This window comes from Camellia sinensis, chromosome 1 (genome assembly GCF_055761805.1).
Source record: "Camellia sinensis isolate YWXY chromosome 1, ASM5576180v1, whole genome shotgun sequence".
NCBI lineage: Eukaryota > Viridiplantae > Streptophyta > Magnoliopsida > Ericales > Theaceae > Camellia > Camellia sinensis.
In genome coordinates, this window is record NC_138961.1 from 68,558,005 (window position 1) to 68,574,711 (window position 16,707).

At 37.8% G+C, this 16,707-nt stretch overlaps 1 pseudogene across 1 annotated transcript in view; it reads right to left on the reverse strand.

The window, feature by feature from the left end:
* Window positions 1-4,877: 4,877 nt before the first annotated feature.
* The window catches only part of LOC114256599 (exocyst complex component EXO84C-like), a 46,168-nt pseudogene continuing 34,338 nt past the window's right edge, over window positions 4,878-16,707 (reverse strand). The window contains exons 2-7 of the transcript XR_014335859.1: window positions 11,129-11,223; window positions 9,168-10,199; window positions 7,711-8,232; window positions 6,617-6,805; window positions 5,616-5,752; window positions 4,878-5,515 (exon numbers count right to left, since the gene is read on the reverse strand). The product of XR_014335859.1 is annotated as an exocyst complex component EXO84C-like (transcript). The remainder of the gene's footprint in view (window positions 5,516-5,615; window positions 5,753-6,616; window positions 6,806-7,710; window positions 8,233-9,167; window positions 10,200-11,128; window positions 11,224-16,707) is intronic.

Genomic DNA, 16,707 nt, shown 5'->3' on the forward strand with positions numbered 1-16,707 from the left:
AATCCTTCACATAGTGACCCACTTCGCCACACTCATAACAAGCTCTTGTCGTCCGACGACAGACCCCGAAATGTTGCCTCCCGCAGTCCGAGCACATCGGTTTAGCATTACCTTCCTGCCTTAGGTTACTAGTACTACCCATGTTCGTCTTCTTCTTGGTGCCCAGCTGTCCTCGGCGGTTGTCATAGTTCTGTCTCTTTCGCTGATTCTCTCCGGAGCTCTGGTATCGATTCAGGTTAGCTTCGGCCTGAATGGCTTTGTCCAACACTTCGGCATAAGTCGGCATATTGTGTAAATTTACTCAGTCTTGAATCGGTCCGCGAAGCCCACACTCGAACTTCCTGGCCTTCATGTATTCATCGTTGGCCATGTGAGGCACAAACCTCGCCAATTTAGTAAAAGTGCGGTCGTATTCCGCCACTGACCGGTTGCCTTGCGTCAAGGTATGAAATTCGGTAGCCTTCCGGTTTCGAACACTTAGGGGAAAATGTTTGTTGTAGAATAACTCTAAGAATCGAGTCCATGTCAGATCTGGATTGCTCTCTCTCACCATCATCCACCACCTGCGAGCGTCATCATCTAATGTGAATGCTGCCAACGTCACTCTTTGAGCGTCGGTGCTAGGGAAGACCTCGAACAATTTTTCCATTTCTAAGACCCATGCCTCAGCCTTCATCGGCTCTATACCCCCAGAGAATCTCGGTGGTTTCATTTTCTTGAACTCCCGGATCAAAGCTATCGTGCCATCCCCATATAAGGCTGGTTGCGGGGGAACTTGCGGCACTGGAGGAGGTGGAGGCGGGACTACATTTCGGCCGTTGGTCTGCTCGGCCTGGGTCGACGTAGCACTGGCGAACTGCTGTCTTGTTTGCCTCAATTCGCGAGCCAAACCTTTAACTAATCTTTCCAGTCTGTCCATTCTGTCTTCGGGCTGATCCCGGCCAATTGGAGGTCTACCTCTCCTCATGATGCTATGAACGTGCAAAGTATGACTTTAAAACAAGTAAGCAAATAACCCCGTAGGCAAGCAACTAATATGTATATCAAGACAATGCACACCTCATTCAAATAACAAATACCATGATGCAACCCTAACATCTTTCTAAGGGAAATCCTATGCTCTTAGGACTCAAAATGTGTGAATAACGTATACCGAGGAACTTGTGCTCTGATACCACTCTGTCACGACCCCAAACCGCCCCTAGTAGTTTGGTGCCGTGATGGCCAGTAATCCGAGATTACCGAAGGCCAACTTTCAAAAACTATAACAAGATCAGAGTATAATAAACGGGGCTCACAAATGCGGAAGCAATAATCTAAGATACAAGTAGTCCATAAGAGCAGTGCATAGATCCAATGTAATGGCATTCATCTTTACAAACTTGAATACAACAAAAGCAAAATATGTGTTACATCTTGATCAAAAGGCTTCTCGAGCCGACATATACAAAATACAGTGAGTACAAGCTAAGAAGCATAATTTTCAAGAATTGCCGACGTGAATACAAAATAATGCCGACATAATCATGGATCCAAAACAAGCTTTCAAAACACATTCTAGGCGTCGCCGACGTCCTGCTCATCACCTACATATATATAGAGAGGGTGAGCTTGGATACTCAGTGAATGGTACTAAAAATAAAGGTTTTGCATGAATATAGCCGAAGTCTTTCAAAACAAAACACGCCAAAACCATACAGATATTAGCTGAGATTCCTTCAAAGCAAAACACACCAAACTCTATCAAAACAAGGATGAACCGTATTCGTCAATCAAATCTCACAAGTCTCAAGGGATGCTTACTTACATCGGCAAAACAAAGGATGAACCGTATTCATCAATCAAATCTTACAAGTCTCAAGGGATGCTTACTTACATCGGCAAAACAAAGACTGTACGATCCGTAATCGTTGAGTCAAAGGTACTGCGAAAGTTTATAGTCCTCCAGCACAAGGGACTTGTGTTACTTAAGCCCGTAGCTCCTTTTAACACGATGATCTGGTGTTACTGGGGCCTGTAGCCCGATTTAACATTTCGGCACTTGCGTTACTTAGGCCCGTAGCACGATTTAACATTCTAGTGCTCCCAAGAAAGGACCGTATCCTTTTATACTTAGTGCTGCGAAAGTTTAGAGTCCTCCAGCACGAGGGACTTTTGCACTTGGTACTGCGAAAGTTTAGAGTCCTCCAGTACAAGGGACTTTTCAAGGATGACATCAAAACAAAGCTTATACTGATACATCAAAACAGGGCTATTCATTCATGCTTAGCAAATACTTTCATCAAAACAAGCAAAGCAAGACTTTTCAAATAGTGTAACATAGCTTTATTAAAAGCACCACTCACCTAGTTCTTCAGGTGTAGGCTCAAGGCAAGGATCAAGGTCCTACAATCACATGGCAAATCATATTCTCAAAACAAGCCTTATATGCAAATGCGAATGATCTCGGCATTCTTATCAGATCCAAGTAAATAGCAAAACAACACATGCTGGGAGTTTAAACATTGCTCCCGTCCCACGAAAACACACTGGGTACCAACCAGGTCATTGCCGAGATCCCACACATCCTTGCCGAGGTGTGGTCCCGAGGGCTTCATCAAACAAAGCTGGGAAAACCTGGGTTTCCCTTTGAAGAATATGAAGAACATGATCATTTGGAAGGTGGATGCAAGTTCACAACTTGATACAAAAATCTGAGTTTTCAAGCCAAGAGTTCAAAACATGGACCTGGGTACCCATACAAGAAGGTCATGCAAGAACAAACATAAAAACATGATTTCGGTTCCAACTTTTGGATCAAAACGAGACTTTCTTCAAGAACATATGAACACTATCTTTTTCTTCCGAAACCAACTTCAAATCGATGCATGACATGCAAAACAGATCCGATCATGCAATGCAGCTAGATGATCAATATCAACAATCAAAGTAGATCAAGGTTCTTACCTCAAAACTCGGATCCAACGGATCAAACCACGAAGATCAAGCTTGGAAGACTTACTCTCACTCAAGAACTTCTTTTCCTTCTCTCTAGAGCTTCTCTCTCTAAAGGCAAAGATTTGAGACAAAGAAATGATTTGTTTCGAGGCCTGCCGGCTGTCTTAACAATCAGCTCGGACACGTGGCGCTATTGGGTTGGCTCAACTCAAAAAGGTGATTGATAGATAAGACAAGTCTCTGACAAAGCGTATGCAGCAAGCTAGGTAAGACACATCGGCAAGTAACAACATCGGCTAAAGTCACAGCTTCGGCAACAGGGTAACAAAGACATCGGCTAGGGAGGACGACGCTTGACTAAGCTGTGCCACACCTTGGCCGGGGTGTGCCACATCTCGGCCTAGGCCATACCTACCTGTGGACAAGGTTCACTAAGTGCAAGGCATCTCGGCAATAAGCCCGAGGTGAAGATGGGGATCAACCAAGGTCTCAAAACAGTTCTAAGTACAAGGCTCAGTGTTGGTCAAATCTCAAGATGACCTCGGCTACACGCCGAGCAAAGAACAAAATCATGCAAGCAATACTTAGCCAAAACGAGGTAAGGCAAAACTAGCAAAATAACATATCAAGACAAGATCATGCATGAATGTATGCAAGTATGACAAAAGTAAGGTGAGGGTTGTTACACCATGCTTGCTGACGGATTTTGAAACCCAAGCTTGCCAATTATTAGAGAAAGGGAAAGTATTTTTTAAGGCCATGGTTGCTGATGGATTAAGTTGAATGAGATTATTAGAGAAAGGAAAAGTACTTTTTAAAGTCACGTTTGTTGACGGATTAGGTTGAATGAGATTGTTAGTGAGAGAATGGTTTGTGAATAGATTGTTAATATGGAGATTGTTACTAAAGGGATTAAGTAAAAATGTGTTTGTTTTGATAATAGTAGGAGAGATGGTTAGTGATGGAATTGTTGAATTATTTTTATAGAAAATAAAAATACATATATTTCGATATTAAAAAAAAATTCTAAAACAAATATAAAAAAAATTACAAATAATAGGCTGCACTTGGGTAAAAAAAATAAAAAATTACACTTATTTTTTCAATCTCCTCACTATTTTTCCAATCACATGCTTTTACAAGAAAAACTAAGCCCTCTTTTTCCAATCACATGCTTTTACAAGAAAAACTAAGCCCATTAACGTACATCACTGGCAATCCCATTGGACTAATAGTCCAGTAGAGTATAAGGCTTACCAAACAAGCCATAGGTGAGGTGGCCTCACTAGCAATCCAATCCCTTCAATGAGTCAATCAAACAAACATACTCTAACAAAATTGACGTTTCACTCTATTCTGCTTTATTATTGCCTTTGTTTCTTTATATGTACTTTACAATCACGCAATGTGACACTATTTTATTCACTCTTTTAGTTTGATGTCAACTATCAAACTACCTGTTATCCCCACCGCCTTACAGTCAAAAAAAGGAAAAAAAACCACCTTCCACCACCAACATGGCCTTCCTCCCCTTCACATTTCAACGTTGTTGCCACCATTACAATGATCCCACCACCACCTCCCATCTCTTTCCCAAAAGATAATCCTAATTTTTTGCCCTCACATGTACTGCAAACATATTTGAAGCACAACCTTTGCACAAATAACAAGGTAATCAATGTGTGCAAAATGATTGGTGGCAAATATGTGGGCGTGCTTACATGGTACACACAAATAAACATTACAATACAAACATTCCCCCCCACCACAGAACCCCAAAACCAACAAAACCAAAGACCGTCCACTAAAAAAAGGACCGTCGTGTAAGGTGTGATGTGTGATTTGAGTCTTATTATCTACTACGTGATTCAATTTCCCTTTCCCCTGTTCCCTTTGTAAAAAGAAAACCAACAAAACCAACCAGCATCAAATTCCAACTATGCAACGAAACCAGGATTTCATAACGTAGATAATGGGTGAGGTGCACATTTGTACATGGACATGAAAAGATAAAAAATAAAATAGTTTATTGAGGATTAGACCATCTAAATACTTTAATTTAAACTTAGGACCTATATTGACTGCTTAAATGCACTTTCTTTTAACATAGGTACCAGAATCAGGAGCAAAGCAGAGTCAATTGCTACAAAATCTTTTAAGTTCTAAACCACAACAACAACAGTTTAACAAACTAGCTCTTAACTAGCATGTTAGCCTCAATATCTTTGAATATAGCTCATAAATTCATCCAAAGCCATCTTAATCCCCGAATATCATCGCCATCTGATCAAGCTAATTCGATTGGACATGTCAGTCTTCTGGATCTGACAAGTAGACGGGACTTTCAAGTTCACCCATCTGAGCAGAAGCAAAAGACTCGAATGAATCGACTGTGGAGAGTGAAGAAGGAGACTCATCGGTGTCTGAGAATTGCTCATCATTCATCATGATGTGTTCATCGTCCATTGCGATGTGGTCTTCATCAATATCTGATGTATCTGACCCAGAGGCTCCCTGTAGAAGCTTGTGTATTGCCGTTTTTGCAGTTTCAGCAAACCATTTGTCTGCGGGAAGTGCACTGACAAAAGAAAAAGAAAAAAAATCAATTCAATTGAAGGTAGAAGAACAGAATGGAAGGAGAAAATATTCTAAGCAAAATGGATTGATGGCTGGCTTACCTTTGTGGGTTTATGCCCCTAGCAGAGAAGGTTCTGATTGCACGGGTTATTATGGAAGATGCTATCTGGTGGATGTGTCGGGATGGGTAACCCGCAAAACGTGCAATTTCAACAGTGAAGTGCATATCTAGAATTAACTGCCAAGGCAAAGTTGAATAAAAGCTCAACACAGAGAGAGAGAGAGAGAGATTAACACCATCCGGTGAAAAAGACCTAAATAATAAAGCTCAATAGGAGCGAAGTACATACTAAATCGAGATCTCAACAAACATACATGGACAACAAATTTCCTTTTTGAATGTTGTTAAATTAATTACAAGAAAATTGGTAATATGTATTTCATAGGCTGTTAAAACACCCACATGGAATTCCAAGCACATGGAACATACAACTTATGGACAGTGACTACCCTAAAGCCCATCTAGTGCCACCCCTGATGCTGAACACCCTCCACATGTAGTCCAATCTTGTGCATCTTTTTTGTTAGAGGTTATCCACTCGACTGTGTACAACATCTTTTTTATAGATGTATCCCCAACTGAAAGACTTCTCACCTAAAGCTCATTCTTTACTTTGATGCCAATCTCTCTCTCTCTAAAATGAACCCTCTTTTCTTTCTTTGTTTCTTAGATCTTCACTCAAATCTCTTTCCCACTATCTTCCGAGATTCAATTCTGAAGATTCCACATTGATCTAATCTAGAATTATAATTCAAAAACAAACTTCCTTCTTATGCAAGATGAGAAATATTTGATTTTGAATTCTAGGATTAAGGAGGAAAGGTTTGGAATGGGATACAATTACGAAAAACAACACAAACAGCAGATGTAGATCAGTTACCCATCGCTGAAAAATAATTTAATAGACAGCACATTCTCTTCTCTTACTTATTATGATTAGTTTGGCTTGCCTTCCCATTTATTAGTGCTTTTCTCATCTTACCATATCTTTCACTTCATCTTAAATAAATTGGACAGAGCAATCTAGATAGTAAAAGTCACCTGCTGCAACCCTAATGGCTGAAGATGAGCAGAATCATCCTCTAACACACCTCAGAACTCCTGTTCATCAGACAACCACATTACCACGGTCTCTGTTAGCCTGGCAAGCAAAATTTTCTGTACTCTCTCTTTTCCAAGTAACACATCTCCGGCCACAGTTGCTAACTGTTGCAGCTTCCCAAACAATGCCTGAAATCATAGCATGAGGTTTCATTAGCAGAACATGAAGAAAATTGGTTGAAAAGAAGAAATGTACTTGTTATTTGGCTAAATAAAAGAAGGTATTTTTCAAAGCATATTTGTAGGCTCCAATTTAGGGGTGACTATTGGTTCAATAGTAAAACCTTGGCCTAATAACCTTGAGGTTATGAGTTCAAGTCATGGGGCAAGGCAACTATTTTGTACACTGTGCTGAAGGTTAGGTGTATATCCAATCTTTCCCCTCCTAAACACACATTAATGTGTACTAATTGAGCGTTGTTTTTATTTATAGGGTCCAATATATCTCGGAAAATGCACTTTCTGGCAAGATGTAACTTGAATTTTTCAGAAGTGAAAATAAAATAGATTGGGGTGGAATTTCCAGGAATTCTAAGTGTAAGGTTTTGCAAAAAACATGTACAGATGGAAAACACAACACCAAACAGCAGTTATTACACGTCACCTTACACAACATGCCCACACATGCAAGAAGCACATAAACTCACACAAACATTTTAGTATGTTATCCAACATAAAACCATCAGATACAGTAGCTCAAAACAATTAAACAAGTCAAAAAATACAAACAACAACACAATGTGGACGGGAAGTATTATCAAATAAAAAAGTATTAGATGGAAGTAGAAGTATTAAAAGCTCACAAGATTACACGAAGTGATTAAAGTTTACATAATTTTTATATTACCAAAACTTACATGTGTCTACTTACTTCATTGACACTAAAAACAAATGAAAAAATGAATTGGCTTCCCATTTAAACATGGGAATCTGGATAGCAGAGAGAGCATATTAAATTATACCATGCATCGAAGAATAGTGTATAACATCTGAGGGCAATGATAATTTCAGCAATTTGCGGAGAAAAAGATAACCTGGAAGGGTAGTGAAGGCAGGTTAGAATCCCAAATCAGATCATCACCTTTACCATGTAAATAAATCTGTGCACCTAAACGTGCTTCTCCATCTCTTGAATAAATAAAATTTAAAACATATTGTCGACAGAAGTGATCTCTGAGCTGGTCCAATGAATGCTGAAGATGGCGCCTCCAATCCTTGAGTTCTATAGCATTGTTTGCCATAGGCAGGATGTTTTCAACAACTCCGTTCGCTGCTTCCTTGCTTTCATTCAATGCGCTCCAAATTCTAGACACAAGCATTGGCAATAGTTCATCCGCAACAGTAAATGTAGTTCCCAATAGAGCAAGCTGTTCAGAATCTGTTTCGACTCTAAAAGGTACAGCTTCTTTCAACTCTGTAAGATTGTCATCTTCAGATGGGCCACGTAACGCTCTAATCAAAGCATCCACGTACTTATCGAAAAGCTGTGAAATTCTAGTCAATACGTTTCCTCCAAAGTGCAAAATAACCAGGGGGGTTAACTGCTCCACTATATCCTGTAAAGAATATTTCACTATTAAGGTTACGAGATGAATTGATAATTGAGACATCACCAACCACGTACCAAAAAAAAAAAAATTGAATTGAGTATGTATCACCCATCTCTCTATTGGCTCTAACTATGCTGTTTGATTCCTGGAAAAGCCTCCAAGATAATCATTCTTAAGTCAGCATGCAACCAAACCATACAACACATCCATGCGCATGGTTTGAAGTTGACTTACAAGACATTTGCCATGTGTCAAGAATATTATTATAGCTAAAAATACATAAAAACTTTGGGCATGCACACATGCATGTAATGATAGCCTTAAGCAAATCTACAAGAATACATGTCTGTAGACACAAGCCATAGACATGCATCCAACATGTGTAGGAAACATAAACAAATAAAACACATTTGGACAGATGTCCTACATGGGCAGCACATGTCGATGAGTGTCATTGTCCAACACATGTCAGACATGGCTTATTAGGAGGCATATCCTTGTTTTCTATAATGCATGTAACTAGATTGACTAATTTAAGAAATATTTTAGCATCTGAGCCACACACCAGAAGCATGTCTCCCTAAGCTTCATTACTTGATGCCTAGGGACATTGCATGGGAACGGCAGAGGAAGACCTACATTTCAGTAGACCACAATGGGGTATGGTTAACCCTAATGCATATGATGAGAGAATGATTTTATAATTGCAAGATTTTCTCTGTCACTTCTTCTCATAGGAAACTTGTTTGTCTAGATTCTCAAATTACGCAAAATCTCATGGTCCAAAAAGTATTTCAAATCCTAAGTACTTTCAAAATCTCCAATGTAAGTCACAGCAAATAAATATATTGCTTTATAATTATTTACGTGCAAACCATGTACAATGAAAGTTTCACTATTGGGATAAGAGATAATTCCCCAAACAGATGAGAAAAACTTACTTTGGCAACGAAAATGAACCTCATTCCACTATGAATGAGCAAACTATCACATGATGTTCCAAAAATAGATAGTGGCGATGCAAAACGAGGCGACAATCAGTTCCAGCAATGTCAAGGACTACTCTTCTAGCCCGCCTAAAATTCAACTCCAAGACTTCTTCTATGTATGGCCGCAAAAGTACCAAAAGCAATTTTGAGAGTCTTAAACCTTGTGATTCCAATGCAGAACAGTGGCTAAGACTAGCCTGAACACAAATACTAGCAGCATGTAAAGCAAATATTGTGTCAGAAGGAGGTGCATTCTCCTTAACCAACCGTACAAAAGATTCAATTTCACATTCTGCCCATTGAATGACTCTGTTGGTATAAGCAGGATTGTCACCAAATATCAAACCAGATTCTTTTGTTGTCAATGAGATTGAAGAGAATACAAGGTTAGACAACGTGGCTGAATATGTTTCTGCGTAAGTATGGCAGAATGGAAGAAAAGCCTTGATGCTATTCTGGAGGTGGGACCCATATGATTTCAACAGTAGCTGATGTGCCCAAGGACCTTTTCCAAGCTTTAGCAATCCGGATAAAGCCTTCTTCAGTTCAAGAATACCAACTGAGGGTTGTTCAGTGATCTCAACTAGCTGATCCTCAAGCATTTCCTTCCTTTTCAAGAAAGCGGACTTGTATGAGGACGGTTCAGTAGAAGAAGTATCTCCTGAGCCTTTCAGCTCGGGATGGCTTCTCTCTTCAGTATCCAATACCTCCAGTGCTTCTTCCACTTTATGCTCAGCCAAGAGAACATCAACATTCTCCAGAAACATCCTCTCGTGACCCTCTGCTTCATTTAGCAAGGGAACTTCGAGTTCACAATTTTCAAGATTTTGCTCAGCTTCCTGTATGTCACCGCTAGACCCGTTAAACTCATCCAATTCACGGCATACACCACTCATCAAATCCTGAACTAGAATCCCTTGAGCTGAAATATGCTTACGGAGCTCATTTAGCTCGTGCTCCACTTCCACGACTTCTTCAGATAACCTACAACAATCATCATAATCAACGTTCTACATATGTAGTCAACCACTAATGTACCAAACAAAAGCAATTAAAGTAAGTTAGGAAGCAATTAACCACAAGCTGATTTTTATGAAGTAAATATCTTCAAAACAAAGGGGTGCACTCTTTTAACAAGGAAAATTGCATTAAAAATAGTACCAAAAGAGAATGCTGTTCAACGCACTCATATAGAATGAGGCGAACTTGGTTCTGGGAAAAAACAACTTAAAGGTATACGTTTGAGTGAGATATTTTATAGGATCATTAGTGATGTACCATAATAGTTGTTGGACCTATTAGAACTTGATATTTTTTATTGCTGTCTAGATCATTGAATCATCAGTCTTATTAGATAGATAAAGATACAAACACACATTATATTGCTATTGATATTTTTGAGTTTTAGCAAGGATCAAATTTTGAGACTTTATATATATTGTGAGGAATAAATGTTTATTGTTATACTTGTTTTTAGGGTTTTATGTGTAGGTTAATTTTCTGAGCTACAGCTCCTCGCGTTTGGTCTCAGGTGAACCCTCCGGTTGATCAGGTTTTCAGATGTCTGAATGATGCTTTGGGGCAGGATGGTCCTGAGCAACGGTCAGTGGTGTCTGGGGCAAAGAAGGTTTTGGGGAATGGTATCTTAGATCAGGTGATGGGAGGTGTTGGTTTGGAGAAGGGTGGTGTTGAGCAGGCGTGTGCGTCGCCGGATGCGAGGGAGCTTGTTGAGGAGCAAAACAGTGGGGGGCTTTAAAGAGGGATGGGAATAAAGGGGATAATTATCATTATTGTCATATTAACACATCCCAGTCTTTAAAGAGGGATGGGACTAAAAGGGATGGATTTAGATAGATGCATAAACGCAAAGGGAGGGATCATACAGCAACCAAAAAACAGAGACATAGTATTACCTCAAGAAAGCCAAGTACTTTGTGCGTGTATTGCCACATAAGTTCTCCACTGCATCCTTTAAATCCAAAAGCTCAAAACAGAGCTTTCTAATTCCCTACACAAATAAGCATGGTCAAAATATAATTATTGAATAAATTGAATACCTAAAATTTGTGTTCCTCCTATGAAATTGATTTTATCACATTCTATTGTGGATAGTTTACGATATTAATGTCTGTAAAACTTTCCTTGTGACAAATCCGTAGTATACAATAAATAAAGGCCATAGGCTTGTTTTGAACTTGAAATTGTTAAGGGAATAGGAAAAGGAAAGGAAAGGAAAGGAAAGTGAAAACAAAAGCGATTTTACTCCGTGACTTCCCTTCCACGTTAAAAATCATTATATTATAAATTTTATATGAAACGACATGAAAATAATGAAAAATAGATGAAATGGTATCTAGAATCAAGAACTTTACCATATACGCATCTTATTTTCTTTTTATAATTGAATTCTATGGCAACCAAACAAGGAATAATGATTCCCATGCATTTTCTTTCCATTTTCCCTCAACAATTCATAACCAAACAAAGCACTAAAAAGACATATATAAACTTTTTGCACAACACTAACCTAAAACTAAAAAAAACCCACATTATCAGAAACCAATTAAGATGAAAACCACAAAAGCCTACACTCCCCGTAGATTGAACACAAAATACTTCAGACCCCAATAACAAAGCACAACACAACCATGGACTAACTTCAAACCGAGATGGTAAGTAAAATGCAACCCCTTCCACGGAATTAAACTTCAAATAGGCAAAATTCAAACTTTAGAAGAAAAAAAAAATTAAAAAATCAAAACAAAGGGTTGATCAAAAATAAAAACTATCTTAATAAATGATCAAGGTTTAACAAAGATGATTTCAAACAAAATCCTTACCTTTTACCTAGTTATCAAAAAAAAAAAAAAGCCTTATCTTTTACCCATATCAAATTTAAATTTGAGTTAAAAAACCCCCAAAAACGGGCCATTTCCCTAAATAAGCTAAAATAGTAAATCAATTCCCAAACTAAGCCTAGTTTTCAAAGAATTCCCAGAATAAGTTAACTCGCGGTTCATAATCGCGATTTTAACATTTTTCCGCCTGTCCTGGGTGAAAGTTGGGAAGTCTTAAATTCGTGGATACAAAAAGCGCTTTCGATTAATAAATCGTGGTTATAAAACGCGATTTTAATTAACTTTTCTTTCCTTTAAACTCGCTGCTACAAACCACGAGTTCATCGAAAAAAATTATGTTCTAAATTCGCTGTTCGCAACCCCGCTTTTGTTGAAAATTTTTTTTGTTCTGAACTCGCTATTTGTAACCACGATTTTATTCGAACTCACTTTTCCAAACCACGATTTTAGCAAAACTTTTTGTTCTGAACTCGCTTTTTATAACTTCGATTTTTGCCCAAATTTTTTGCCATTAAGTGAACTCGTGGTTCACAACCACGATTTTAAAACTTGTATATAATCTCCCCCCAGCCCCGTGCTTTGCATTCACTCTTACTCCTCTCTGCTGTCTCCCTCTCCCTCTGCTGTCTCTCTCTCGCTCCCTCTCCCTCTGCTGTCTCTCTCTCGCTCTTACTCCTCTCTCTGTCATTGTGCTCCCTGCTCTCTCTCTCTGTCGAGCTCCCTCTGCTTCAGTACCATCTCTCTCTCGTTGGTATGGCTTCTATCATCTTCTTTACATATTTGTGAATATATTTGTATTTGTGAAAATGTGAATAAATTAGGGTTAGGGTTCATGAATGTGGGGTTAGGGTTAGAGTTTATATTTGTGAATAAAATGTGAATAAATTAGGGTTAGGGTTTATGTTTGTGAATGAAATGTGAATAAATTAGGGTTAGGGTTCATGAATGTGGGGTTTGGGTTAGGGTTTATATTTGTGAACAAAATGTTGTGAAATCAAAAATAATAAATTAGGGTTAGGGTATAATATTTGTGAAATTTTAACTATAGATAATTTGTTGAATGTGAATGTTGAATGTATTGAATTTTAATTATAGAGAATTTGTTGAATGTGTTTAATTATAGATAATTTGTTGAATTTTAATTATAGATAATCTGTTGAATGTGAAATCTTTTGCTATAGATAATTTGTTGAATTTGTTGAATGTGTTTAATTATAGATAATTTGTTGAATTTTAATGCTGTTAATTAATTACATAAGAAAGAGAAACGTTAATTTGGCTGTAAAAATTATTATTAATTAGGTGACGTGGAGTAGTAATAACTTAAAATTAATAGAGTAACAAAAATATTTTTTTTCTAAATTTCAATTTTTTAAGTAAGAACAAGAAATTGAAAAGTAAGGAACAAAATTTGTGATAAGAAATTGCTATGGAAGTTTTCTCGTCATTTTGGCCAGGAACAAATATATATATATATATATATATTAGAGATACGGATATGGCAAAATAGAAAAGTCAAATAATTGAATTTCATGTCGGTGTAGGCCTTCTTTCGTTTTCTTGTTAAATTTTTTTAAAGAGTGATTGTGATTGTTAATATTTTGTATGGGTGACCCTTTAAGTAGTACACTAAATTTTTTTTTAAAGAAAGAAAACTTTAAAATATGCCATTGATGCCACATGCCCCCACGATAAGAAAAATTGGTTTTACTAAATTTATGCACAAAATTCAAATCTAATCGTGGTTAAATATAAAAAGTATAGTTTACTTGAATTTCATGCCCCATTTAGGGTTGAATTTCATTTTCGAGTTTTTCCTCCTTAAATTTCATGACATTCCCTTTTATAAATTTGATATAAATAAATGACTTTTTAGAAGTGATCCACAAAAAAATTGATATAAACATTAGAGGTCGAATAATTTGATCCACAAAAAATTAGAAGTCAAAAAATTACTTTTTACCTCTTTGCCAAAAGAGGCCTTTCAAGTCGTCATGGAAAATGCTATTATGAAAATATTTGATATAAAAAAAAAAAAAAATTTGTTTAGGAATTATGTTTGAAAAATTAAAATATTTGATTTATAAAATGAGTCATTCTCGATAATTTTTACCCATTTGAATTATCCAATTGACTTATTCTCTATGCGCCTGTATTATGTTTATTCAATTAAGTTTTAACTTTTTATGATAGTCGGATGTCTGAATTAGTTTATGTAACGCCCTCAAAATAATAACATTAAACCCATCAGATAAGACATGCATTTACATATAAACCAACCATATTCCTTTATTCATTAGAGCTCCATATCATAAATATTACATGTTAACATCATAACAAAATGCCCTACAGGCTTACAACTTTCCAAGTTAACACTTGGTTACAACAAAAGAGTACTAACTCGTTTACACATTAAGCCCTAGGCTTGAAGTTACATGTAATACATCAAAAGTTAAGTGACAAAAGTATATCCGCCACTAGCCTCCCAGCTATGTCCTTGGAGGTGGCATGCTTCCTGCACCTGAAAATGATGTTCCCATATAGGGTGAGCCACAGCCCAGTAGAAATACACTAAACCAACCATGGACATTGACTAAAACATTAGCAATTGATAGTTGGTCAACACTGATACAATCACATAAATTACATATTTATGTCAACGACTTACAAGTCCCAATTACTTTTCATTTTCCCTTTTTCAAACCGATAAGCATGCTAGCTCTATCATCATTTCCACAGATATGTATAAAAACTATATCTCACATTCAGATAAGCATAAAAGCTATATCCACATTCTCAACAGATATGTATATCAACAATATCCACAGATAAGCATACAAGCTGTATCCACACTCTAGAACAGATATGTATATCAACAATATCCACAGATAAGCATACAAGCTGTATCCACACTCTACAACAGATATGTATATCAACAATATCCACAGATAAGCATACACGCTGTATCCACACTTCACAAAGATAAGCATATGAGCTCTATCTTCACTTCTCTAGACAAGCATATGAGCTGTGTCTACGGAGTTCATCCCCTATCTCCTCCCAATACCTATCCGGTTTAGAGGTACATCCCCTATCTTCCCCTAAACCGCGGAGTACATCCCCTATCTCCTCCTCTACACATAACGTATATAAACACATTGGTTCTATATACAATCACACAATACACACAATTAATGTATTCTATCAACCGTCAAGTTCCATGACACATTCCATTGATTAGTTTCCGTTTACCTAATCATCATGCATTGTCTACAACAATCTCGACTATCCTCCACCGATAGCCCAAAGCAGTTATTTCTAAAACAGAAAATAAATGCACAAATGGATATTCAATCAACATTTCATTTCCTCATTTCTCACCAATTAATTATCCCAATTAATTAAACAATGTAATTAGGCCATTTTCCATAATTACCATTTCAACCCTTAGGTCCCATTTTCATCAATGATTCAACAATCATTCCATTTTTCTATGCCAAACATGCATCTAGGTTTATTATGAATAAAACCCCAACTTTTGTAAAATTACACAAAAGCTCCAAACTTTCACAAAATTACCAAACCAAGCCCAACATCTCAAAATACCAAAATTTAAAGACAAAACCCATAGAGAGGAGTAGGTTATCCCTACCTCAAATTCAGAGTCCCAAAGTAGAAGACGACAAAACCCAACGTGCTCCAAAACCCGAGATCTTCAGATTAAAATGAAGCCTTCGACGATCAACAACTTTTTTGTAAAGGCCAAAGGTGAGTAAATCACTCCTACTAGATCAAAACCTAGAGAGAAGGTAGAGTCTAGAGTGAGAGGCTCAACAATGGTGATTTTGGAAAAGTAAGAGAGAGAAGAGAAAGTGAAAAAGTGATTTGAAAAGTCACAATTTCGGGACTTAAACCCAGTCGTCCGCTCGAGCGTAAAACACCCCGCTCGAGCGGCCACTCCCAGACTTCCGCTCGAGCGGCCAACCTCCCGCTCGAGCGCAGAATGCACTCGCCCAGCACTTTTGCAGAACCAGGCCTCCGCTCGAGCTCCCAACCCTACGCTCGAGCGGCACTCAGACAACCCCGCTCGAGCGGCCAATACCACGCTCGAGCGTACAACGCTGCACAGGAAAATACTGAATGGGTGTAATCTCCGCTCGAGCGCCAACACCTCCGCTCGAGCGTACAGGCCAAAATCTGGGCAACTAGTTTTGGTTTGTAAACTCAACCAACCTGTAACAAACCCGCCCAACACATCCTATAACTCAAATACGAAGTAAAAGGATGTAAACAAAATAATAAACAACTACCAACATCCACGGACAGATGTCCGGATCACGGTATAACAAGGGTAAACCCGGGATCGCTATAGTTTACGTATTTATCGACTAATCTTACAACCCGCACCAAACGTCCCTTCCGCGTAGATCCGACAAATCTCAATTAATACCTATAAACATGACACATACTGAGAGTTCAACTTGAGATCTGAAAGGAGCATACATAATTTTTAACACATAATGAGAGCTCTTTAATATTAATGAAACTCAAGTTTGACTCGATTCAGGTCGATAATTTTTTTGTTATGTTTTTTATATTGCTTAAAATTATGAGAGCTTATTAATTTTTTATTT